Consider the following 12,054-nt stretch of genomic DNA (forward strand, 5'->3'; position numbering starts at 1 on the left):
CCTAGGGCCCTATTTTGCCCATGTGCGAGACAATGCTGAGGCTAAGCACAGCGCTCTTAACCGTCTACTGGAAACTGGCACTGAGGACTTGAAGGGCCAGATGCAGGAGAATGCAGCATACATTCAACAGCAGCTGGAGGGGAAGATGGGGGAATTAAGCACATGGTTTGAGCCTTTTACCTCCAGGATGCGTGACACGTTGCAATCCCTACAGATCTAGTGAAAAGAAATATGCTATTATAATTGAAAATCATTAAATGCTGGCTGCCTAAAGGAGTGCATGTGTGGTTACTCTGTAAATATTATGTATACAGAAGGAAATGTAACTAGGCATTGAGGACATAGCAAGCCTGTATAAGTATTCAGAGTATAGTGCTCACTACACATGCAGGGCAGGCAGCATTTACACCACATTCTGTATTTTGGTCAAATATGTCCAGAATATATATCACAAGTTCAAAAGGAACAACAAATTTACCTCCATTATTCTGGTGACATTCATCATCAACTGAACATTTCTAAAGGTAAAAAATAAGGTCATTACTCAAAAATGACAAGTGAGAAGAACTTAACAATACTAGATTTATAGCAGTACAAAAGTACAGGACATATATTAAATATTAAAAGGTGACAGGAATGTATAGTGTTTAGCATGCTTGTATCTGTGTATTCATCACGTTTGTTGTTGACATCATACAACATGCCACATCTCATCATCGAATACAGAACAATACTGAATACTGGTGTTCACATAGATATATAAAAAATAAAACTAACAATGAGTCTCACTTGCACGATAATAGCTTACCCTAAATCTAAGCATACATTTAGAAAGTTTTCTTCTTTAAAACATGAACATACATGAATATATGCCTGATTTACATGAAAATAGCAGATCTACAAGCTCACAATGTCACATTGTGAGCTTCTATGCTCACAATGTGACACCACCGTATGATGGAGTAATCAATATTCTACAAATAAATACAGTGTAAGCAAGCCTATACACAGTATGAAATCACCATACGCAAACAAAAACAACAGTGTGACATAGGAGAATTTAACTGTTCTATGTATCTTTTACTGCAGGATAAGTAAAACTTTCAAATAAAGGCACATTTATTTTAAAACTCAGAACGTACTATAAAAAACAATAACAGAAAAACTTGTAGCAGGACATACAAATCTTCTTTTTTTTTTTGGTGAGATCTGATGTTCATAGTGATCAAACACTATGCAACCAAAAAAAAACAACTAAGTCTCGCTAGATGAGATTGAAATCTCGAGATTTCAATCTCGTCTAGCGAGACTTCTTTTTTTTTTCTTTTTTTTTGGACAGTGTTCTGTCACTATGAACGTCAGATCTCTCACAAAAAATAAATAAAAAAGCTATTAAAATATGTGATCTAACCTATCCGCGCACATTTTAAGCTGTAGCAGACCAGGGGTGGAGTTATGAAAATTTTCTACTGTACCATTCATCCTAAGATATCATAACATCATAGAAAAGGTAATAAAACTTTAGTCCAAAATTCTCCTTTAAACAGACAAGAAAAGACACCATGTATTGATTTCACATTACATTACTACACTATGACAGCCTGTGTTACAGTGTACATTATAAAGTCCACAGGTAGACTTAAATCACCTTATGGTCATGGGTTACCAACTAAATTACAGATACATTTTACACAAGCTGAATTGGGTTAAATAGCAAATTGTATATTATAATTCCTGGGTGTGTGAATAATACAAACACATGAACTGCAACTTTGAACCTATAATAGAGAGATACGTCCACACCTAGCTAGAGTGTTAGCAACACACAGGTGTTATTAACACGCAGATGGACAACTTGTGGTTCCAGCTTGACTTTCTTTCATATGTGCCCAGCTCTGCCTAAATCAGTGGGATATCATGGATGGTTTTATGTCATCATACATTGTCATGTGTAACATCAATATCACTGGACATTGCTTTGCTGTCATGGCTTTGAAGTGATTCACTGTAGTCGGGAGTTTTATCCAAAGAGCAGTAAATATGTGAGGTATCTGTTTTAGTCATAGGTATACACTGACCAGGCTGATGTTCATCAGAGATGACAGCTGCACAAAATGCTGAGGACTGAGGTATATGTGAGACATTCTGATCCGAAGAGTCGTTATAGCGCATAGTTGTCTTTCATGAACAGGAGAGGAAGCATTGTTATTGGTACAGGTAGGGACAAAATAGGCACAACATACTGATGGTTGTCACAGGGATACCTGAATATTTGCTTCGTATTGCTTGTTGGAAGACTGTGTTTGTTAAGGTGAAACAACTTGATACATGCATATGTTCTGGTGGGAACACAATACATTACATCAAGGCCAATGAAATTGCAAACCTGATGGGCAAATCAGTGCTGGTGAATTCAACTGAGCATTTCCTACAGCAATAAGAAAGAAAGAATGGTTCCATATGCTTTTTGTGCTGGCAGAGGGGTTGTGAAGAGGTGCCATGTGTGTTTTTAAATGGTCCTTCACGGTGCCTTTACTGGAAAGACTGGATGGGGGTGTAAATATGAGCCAATTCCCTTATGTAACATCTTGTGCTTCTTCAAGTTTATCATATTAGAAAAATTCTTTCCACATGTGCTGCATTTCAAGCAGTCACATGGCTTGTGATGGTTACTGAAGTGAGTATTTAGGTTTTTCGCAGTATCAAAGGAGTTAGGGCATATTGGACATGCATATGGTGTCTTAGCTGCGTGTTCTTGCATGTGGTCCATATAAGACCCAAGGAAATGAAACTGTAAATTACACTGAGTGCATGAGAAAGAATTCCCTTTTTGTCTGTGCAGACTCCGATGCAACCACAGCTTATTCCGTTGCTTAAAGGGATTTCCACACTGTCCACACGAGTATCTGCCACAATGGCAGTGGGCTAGGGAACGAGAAGCAAATCTTGGGGGTTGCGGATGGCGGAGGTCAGACCCAGAGTTTATCACAGAGGGGGAAGCTAGGACAGCATGCTCACAGTCTGGGTTTGTAGGAGAGTAATTACTCATGGATTGACCATCAGTGTTGAGGACTCTTGGTGATGGTGACTGGATGTCTATAATCGCCCTTTCAGTTGTTTCTGATGGGGATGAATAAGGCCTATTCTTATGACTGTGAACATTCTCGTGTCCATCCAAAAATACTTTCGGATTATCACTTGGCAGGGAGGAAAGGTAAGGTTCAACTGTATGATCTTGAGCAGGTTTTGGTTCTGTCCATATATTTGACAGGGATGAATGACATGCCCTCTCTTCACCACTTGATTTACAGCAAGCACGGCAATGAATACTAATCTCAGGCACATGGTCATAGTGTTGTCCACAGATTTCACAGATGGAATGCTGGTTCTTAATGTGCGTTTGTAGGTGCAGCGTGTACTGGCACCAGTGACGGAGAAGTTGCTTGCAAATTTGACATCTGAAATACATTGGGGTATTTATCTGCCCCTCAGCATTTTGTGTAACCAGGAAACCCTCAACGTCAACTTTACTTTTGTCTCCCTCGTCACGTTTTTCAGAGCAGACCTTGGAGACTTGAGGTAAGCGCAGTGATTTAAGGCTGCTAAAAGACTGATCACAGCGAGCACAGAAGAAAGGCTTGTTCCCAGAGTGCGTTTGAGAGTAACATTTAAGCTCATTGAGCCTGCCGTTTTTCAATTTAGTTGTGTATTTTAATTTAGTATTAACTGCCATCTTCTTTGCATGATCTTGATTTATTGGATTATTTCCTTGCGAGGCATCTACATTGCTCTGTATACATAATGCTTCAGATGATTGGGACCCGTTAAAATTGCAAATTTCATCCTTCAGCTTGATGTTGATTAATTCCTCATCCAACTGAGAATTACAGAGTCTTGAGTTGATTGCATGCTCAGAGTTGTTAGTAGAAGAATGAGAAACCTTTCTGCAGGGCTCATTGCTGCGAGGTCGCTTGGACTTCTTTACTGTGTCCCATCCTGTTTTATTTCTCCTGCGTTTCTTCCTTGCAGTGTGGGGTTTTCTGATGGTAACAGCGGATGTGATAGAGTCAACTTGCTTGATTTCTTCAGTCGTGTCATAAGGTGGTGATGCAAATGTTTCCAGTGAAGTCTCACTTGCCTTCACAAAGTATTTGTCTGATGTTGCACTTTTGCCCCGCTTTTGCTTAACAACATTCAAATCCATAGGGCAACTGGGGTTACCTTGGACTGAGGAGCTGCAAGCAAGATCAGAGTTGTAACCGGAGGCTGCATCTTCAGTCTTAGCCACTTTAAATGCTCCATCTGGCTTTTTAGTGTTTGTGGCAAAACATGAAGCTTTTGTTTTCCCTCTCTGGCAAGTTACTTTTGATTTACTATGAAATTTCTCTTTTAAAAGAACATCAGTGTCAATTTTGGCCTTTAGGTATTCACCAGGCAGCAATTTTGAGAATCTGATTGATGCCTTTTCTTTCAGTGTTTGTCCAAATGTCCTTGAATTTACTGAATACTTTGTTTGTTTGTTTTCAACATCTGATGTGGTCAGAATCACTTTCTCTTTTACAGCCTTACATTTTCCTTTATTTTTTGCTGTTTCTTTCATATTGATGTTCAACTTTTTTTCAAGGGAAGAATTTGATAAATCCGATATAAAGGCTATGGGGTCATGTTTAGTATAGGGGACATTACTTTCTAAGCATGTGGATTTCTCCTTCACTGTTCTTTTACCACTGTTTTTCATTTTCTGGTTAGCTAGTAAGTTATCATTCAAAGACATGTTGAGGCTATTCTTATTGGTTGACATCTTAACGGTTGACATTTTTTCATGTGTTGTCGCAGCTCCAGTCAGTCTCTCGACCACAGTTATATTTTTGTTTTTGATCTTTTTGTCTGGCCTGTTTTGTGAGCTGCTTTTTAACGAAGTTATATTATCGTTGGGTTCTGAGATCACATCTGTGATTTCAGAACCTAACTTGACCACCAACATTTTCTGTTTTAATCTCTTGTGTTTTTTCTTCACCATCCCATCTTTTGGCATGTTTTCAGAAGTTTCAGCAGGATTTGGAAGTTTATGAGCCACTTCTTTGATTACCTCGACTGAATCAGACAGTGTCTTCTTTATTGTTTTGCATTTGTTCGTTCCCTTTTCCTTTATATTTTCCCCTGGGCTTTCAGTCAATGAAATGGTGAGTTCATTTTCATGTTTCATGAGATTATCAGCCATCCACGAGGCATCTTCCATGGATGTTGCCTTTCTTACCTTCCCCCCTTTAGCGAAACGCTGCTTTTTGCCAATCAATTTCACATGGTAAGTAATCAAAGAGACCATCGGGGTACCTTCAGGATTTGCTACTTCTTTGACACTCTTGGCAGCATGAACTAATTTGTCTGCCATCATGTGTTCCTGCTTCCTATTCTTATTTTCAACCATAGCCTTGTAGTTTACAGTATGACCTTGTCTTCGTGTCGATCTTCTCACAGGGTGTGTTATTACATTGGATTCTGTGATTTTTGAGTCTCTCTTCCTTTTTCCTACTTTAGAGGAAGTCAGGGGAAGACATGGAAGAACTTGCTGCCGGGAAGACAGTACATCCCCTTCATTGACATTACACTGTTTGATGTTAAAGTCATTCTTTGATTCCACCTCCTGTGCTATAGCTAACAATTTAGCCATTCGAATCAGCGTCCTTTTCTTGAACGGTCTGCCGGCCTTCCTCTTTGTTTTTAGCAACTCCTCGATGCCCTTGTATCCAGAGGTGTCCCTACGGCTCGTTTCCGTACCTGTTGTACATACAGTCTCTATGGTGTTTGCACCTCCTTTATTACAATCTCTCATGTCTTCCTGAGCCTTTTGAGTAAATACCTGTCCCAAGGAACTAACTGTTTTAGCCTTTGATGATGCTGTGTCATTGCAGTCTTCTGCTATCTTAGCAAATGACTTTTCTTTCATGTTGTTGTTGCTGTTTCCTTGTCTCGACTCTTTGTTTGTTTTCTTCTTTTCAGAGGTTGTTTTAGGTACATCTTGGGTGGGTCCTGGCATTGGGTTATCATAAATGTCTAAGTCCTTGTTTTTAATTTCTTCTTTAGAAATGATTGAGCCGCCTTTAGTGGATTTCTTTTGTATTTTGTATGCAGATACTGGCCTGGGAAGTACTGGGGTGTCTTGCTCCAAAACAGGGTCTTCCTGCAACTGTGGTGTAGTTGTAGAGTTCACCTCTGTTGCTCTATTTAATTTAGACTCTTCTTTCATTAGCTTTTTGCTGACTGAAAGAATCTTTTTAGTTTTGAATGTTTTGTTCAATTTATTTATTTGCGTTGCTGTTTGACTTGCACATGCAACGTCCACTGAGTTTGTTGAATGCAACGTTTCTTTGCAGCCATCATCTCCTTTGTCTTGGACAGGATATGTTTTAGTAATTATGACACTTGGAGCACTATTTGAAGGAATTGATTTTAAATGGCTTCCTTTCTGTGTGGCACAGACCTCATGGGTGTCGGAGTATCTGGCCTTTGGCATTGCTGTGGTCTCACTATCCCAGCCATGAGCAATTGCTAAGAGTTTTGCCATCTTCATGAGGGTTTTCTTCTTGCAGCGCCGGCCAGGTTTGCGCTTCTGCTGTTCCAGCATTTGATGAAGAATGGAGCTATAGGACATTTTTCCTTCCTTGCACTCATTTTGACTGCTCAAAGGTGAAAGATCCATCATACATTCATTAATATCAGCTTCTTCAACACCTCTCTCCATGATGACAATCTTTCAATCCAAAAAATTATATTTTCCTCAACATTTGTTAAGTTGGCTGAATGTGCTCCCTAATGGGATGTTATTTTGCGTGACATTGGTTGTTGATGACCCTGTAAATGTTTCTTCTACTATCTACTACAGCAGTCTGCAATAAAGGGTAGATGTCTGGTGAGATTGTGTTTTTATCAGCAGTCCTCTCCAAGGTATACTGTGCACCAGTGTGCGCAAACAAATCCACTCTTCTCAACCAGTGCAATTGGCTACTGAAAGAGAAGCAAAATATCAAAATTAAAATGTATATGATTGAAAAGGCCCTAAGCTGCTAAGAATTGAGGCATGCTATTTAACTGAAGATCACCTACCTTTGGTACTTTTTGCTGATAATTCCTCAGGGACTGTGGTAGACTTCTTCTCTGTTCCTTCCTCTCATCTAGTCTGGGTCCTTTCTCATATGCCAGGGGCCTTCATAGTTTTTCAGGCCAAGGAACCATTAGCTGAGAGAGAGATGAAGCAGGGACCCCCAGGTTAACTTTTTCATAGATTTCAAAGATAGCTTCATAGACTTGTTTGACAGCACTATCATCAGTATTGTGTAAATTATATGTTTTTTGTTTATGTATTATCTTTTGATATATATATATTTTTGGGGCTTTTTCTGCCTCTATTTGAGAGGAAAGTAGGCTGACAGGAAACGGGGAGAGAGACGGGGGGTGACACGCAGGAAAGGCCGTTGGGATCGGGAGTTGAACCCGCGACATACTGTCGGACTGGATTATCAGCCTATGTGATATGCGCTTGGACCGCTAGGCCAGCGGGTGCACCAACACGATATCTTTTCTATTAATATGTAGGATTTATGTTCACGTGTATTTTCAGACATTTAACCACTTAAACCCCCTGTACTTAGTAAACTTGACCTTTGGCTCTGTACGTGGTCAGCTCTTTTTTCCTTTACACCAAACCTCTTCACTGAAAATAGCCGATCTACAAGCTCACAATGCGTCAAAGCATGACGCGTTGTGAGCTTGTAGGTCTGATATTTTCTGCAAATTTTCCCCTCAAAATAGGGATGCAAGGGTTCAAGTGGTTAATGTGAAAAGAGAGTTCCTATCACACAGAGATTTGGTGTAGTGACTCTGAGGACCCCCTAAGGGTCCCGGACGTATTTATGGTGAGAAATTAGATGAAGTGGATGAAGTCACCTGTTTCCCAGCAGCAGTCAGGCGCTTAAGACACCCTTGTAGAAATGACTGCTGAATTTTACACTCACGCATTTTGTTTTTCAGTCCCAGGCTGAACATGCATTTTGTTTTTCAGTCCCAGGCTGAACAAGTTAAAAGCTTTACACTTTTTATGTTGTACTGTCCTGACGATTCTTCTAGTCTTCTCGGAGTGTGTTCCGAGCTTGGCGCCTAATATGGCTAGCGGTTAGTCGTGATCCTATAGCATTGACAGTCCACTGAACTCAGTCTTTCGTCTATGTCTCTTGGGATGCATGACCTGCTGTCTATGGATGAACGATACGGCGACGTGGCTGCTGGAGGTGTGCCCAGAAATATAGCCCGGGTGAACCCCCCCCCCCAGGCCGAGGTGGTAAAAGTATAGCGCCTCGGCCTCGTACCTGGGGGAGTGGAGAGAAATCACCTAACCCAAACGACAGAGAGAGAGATCCCTATTCTGGGGGAAACGTTGGTCAAAAATAGCAGATCTACAAGCCTAGCTTGTAGATCGGCTACTTTTGGTGAAGAGATTTGGCGTAGACGAAAAAGCGGTCCATGTACAGTTGCAACTCAGGTCCGTTTTACTAAGAATAGAGGGTTTAAGTGGTGAAGTTACAATATCAATACCACAACGATACCAAACAATAAAAGGTGGGCTTCATCCATGCTCCTCCCTCTCCACCAAAGCCAAAAGAGGGAGGTGGGCTTCATCCATGCTCCTCCCTCTCCTACCAGAGCTAAAAGAGGGCGTGAGGATGGAGGTCGGCTGCCTTAAAAAGACCACCAATCATGATTTACCGGGATCAAGTTTCAAACCCTCAACACTCGGACTGCAAACCTCTCAATTACTACTGCGCCACCAGGCTTTTCGCACCAATGTGATGTTCGAGGTTGTATTTAAGGTTGAATGGAGAGGTGGCAGGTCAAATCCACAGCACACACCTCTCCTCCTGACAGAATGACTGAATCCTCCACTGATGATCAGGGTTCATTATGACAACTGAGATTTAGGTAGCTTAAAACCATCTGTTGGGAAATCTTTACTTCTGCCCCACATTTACTTTTTCTGTAGAGAAGATTTAGCCTTGGTAATGAGTTTTAGCCTAGTAATGTCATTCAAATTCATACCAGATATTGTCATTAGTAATTTCATAGTTTTAGATGACCAAAACTATATTTTAATCGACCAGAATTATACTAGTTTTTTGTTTAATCAAGTACATAGGCTGATATTGTCACTTTGGATCGTTAAATTATAATAATTGGAGGTTATATTATAATAAAGGTTCTCAAACAGTGATGTATGACCAGTTCCTCTTTGATTAGCTGAATTAAGTTTGAGAAAATACCACTGTACACTTGTGTTATGCAGCAGTGATTCGTTTGTTAGCCTTAAAATATTTCACCATTTTAAAGGTGCAGTAACTGATTTTCTTTTGTTAAAATAAGAGCAAAAATAGCTCTATATTCTGATAGTAATCATTGCTACAGTGTGTGAGTGTTCAGTAACAGGAGTCTCCTTGTCTCTCCAGCTCTTTAGCTAACAGAAAATGCATTTTCAGTTCGGGATACGAATTTCATCCAATCAAGAGATAATGATAATCATACAGGATACACTAGGATAAACAAGTGAAATGGAAAGTGATGACCGGTCTCACCGACCATTCTGTTTCTGCACTGAAGTGCTGAAAAACTTGTGTTTGGGGAATGATGAGGCTCATACAATCAGCCTACTTGGGGAGAATAGGGTTTCGCGGCTGCTATCCGTGGTGCTGAATTGATTTGTTGGGTATCTAATATGCTGTTTATTCGGACTTCCTTAGACCTAAATAAAGTCCTTCGTTTTTGGTTACATTTGTAAACACCCTTTCTGATTTCGTGTGTGTGTGTGCGCGCGCGCGTGCATGCAGCGCAATTAAACAAAAGTGACATTTCACCTGATTGAACAAAGGAAGCTACCATTTAGGCTAATCACAGGGTTGAAGGTGGCTGTGGGAGGAAACAACTAGTGAATCTCAAAACATGGAATTCATTAGGCTACACAATTATTTTACATTTAGATTAAATGAAAACGGACACATAACCTTGTCCTGGATAAATAGCTTATTTGAAACGTTTCAAATAAGCTAAACCCCAAAACAAAACCATTATTGTACAATAATGGTTTTGTTTTAGGTTTTAGCATTAAATAGCTATAGGCATGTAACAAACAGAAACACTATATAAAAGAATGCTTATTTAGTACAATACAGTCTACGTTTGGAACAAGTATAGCCAGCTGTTTGTTAAATAAATCGCATAGCCATTTCTCTTTACAAATCAAAATTCGTTATTGTGCGCTGCTGTTTTTGCCTTCATGGTCTTTGCATAACTCAGAAGATTCCGTCCTATTGTTTTGTTTCATCTTGATATATCATTAGGTCATATACTCACCAAATACAGTTAGGAATCACATCCTTTACGACGCTCAGTTACTCCGTTGCCATTAATGACAAGCACCTGCAGGGAAAATGTGAATGGAATGGTAACGGTTACATTTGAATGATTCCAGTGTTGTTTTACGCGACTCCCTCTTTCTTTGGTGTTTCGCCCAGATGGGCGTGGTTCCCCAGGCATCCATGCTGCTTCCAGTGTTGCCAGATTGTGTGATAGAAATAAGCAGCCAGGTATATGAAAACAAAGGAAGCGACTATGCTACATGAGTCCTTTAAACCTATTTGAAAATAGCCGATCTACAAGCACACACCACGTTGGGCTTAGAGCTTGTAGATCGGCTATTTTCCCAAAAAAAATCTAGAAGAAAAGTGGAATATTTTTTGAAACATTTTAAGAACACAAATCTTGTAGGCCTATGGGGGTTCCTGGCATAAAATATTTTCAGATGGGGGTTCGCAGACAAATACAAATGAATTTAGGGGTCCTTGACAACAAGCCATTGCGGCTTTCCTGGGCAATGCATTTTAGTTGACCTTGTATTGTAATTTGTAAACTGTACTTCCATGTGTTTTTTTATCTGCAAACGTCTAAACAAAGTATTCAATCAATCAATGACATAAACATTTGTGAGAACCACTGGTTTAAACAACATTTAGGAAGGAAGCTCAAATAAGCAACTACACTTTGTTTAGAAACAAGCCCAAAGCCGCTTATAATAAGCGGGCATGGCAACCCTGAAGAAAACGACACTTCTCCCCCTGCTATGCTTAACCCCCTGCCTCTCTCGGCTGGCATGAGTATTACACCTTGATACATTAATTTTCCTTTCTTCCCCGTAAAAGCTTTAACAACTACTCTACTTTTGATTGATTGGTTGATTGAATACTAAGTTTGCAGGAAAAAAGCACATAAAAGTACAGTTTAAATACAAGGTCAACTAAATAGGATTACAAAAAAATATGAAAGCCTAATGGCTTGTTTCAAATAGAGTGCTTTTGTACTCAATTCACAGTGACATTAAAAGACAGACAGATATACACTACTATGCAGAACGTCATATAAACAGTTTAAAATTGGCAAATAAGAAATAATGACTTTTACAGGGGCCAGTTTCGAATTGTAGCCACCTGAATGTACAAACATACATACCCCCAATAACTGTAAAAAACCTATATAGCCTACTTACTCCCTGTATTCTGGGGGGACGTTGGCTCCTCCTCAGATGTACTGTAGAATAAAATTCTACGTTTGAACAACAACACAGAAGTGTCGTTTTCCTGCAGCAGTGTGGGTGGTGACAGATTGGAAACACCCTACTGTAAGAAGTTTCTGACTGAAACTTTCAAGAACAGCAGCTTTTACAGGATTATTATCATCTGAAAGATGAATAAAACGTGACATATTTTTCAAGCTTTAAAAATAAGCAAACCTTGGAACTCATTCACCAAAGCTAAAACCAAAATACCAAAGAAATGTGTGCTTTATTTCAAGACCATGAAGTCACAGGTTGAGATATGGAATGATTTTGATTTCACAAAACTAGATTGTTGCAACATTGAAAGCACAGCCAGCAAAGTGCCATGGCGCCTCACCTGGTGTGCATACAGATTCAGGTACCGGTGTATACTACAGTATACTGTTGATTCACTATTAATG

Source organism: Gymnoscopelus braueri (assembly GCF_963280865.1).
Source record: "Gymnoscopelus braueri genome assembly, chromosome: 11".
NCBI classification, from domain to species: Eukaryota; Metazoa; Chordata; class Actinopteri; order Myctophiformes; family Myctophidae; genus Gymnoscopelus; species Gymnoscopelus braueri.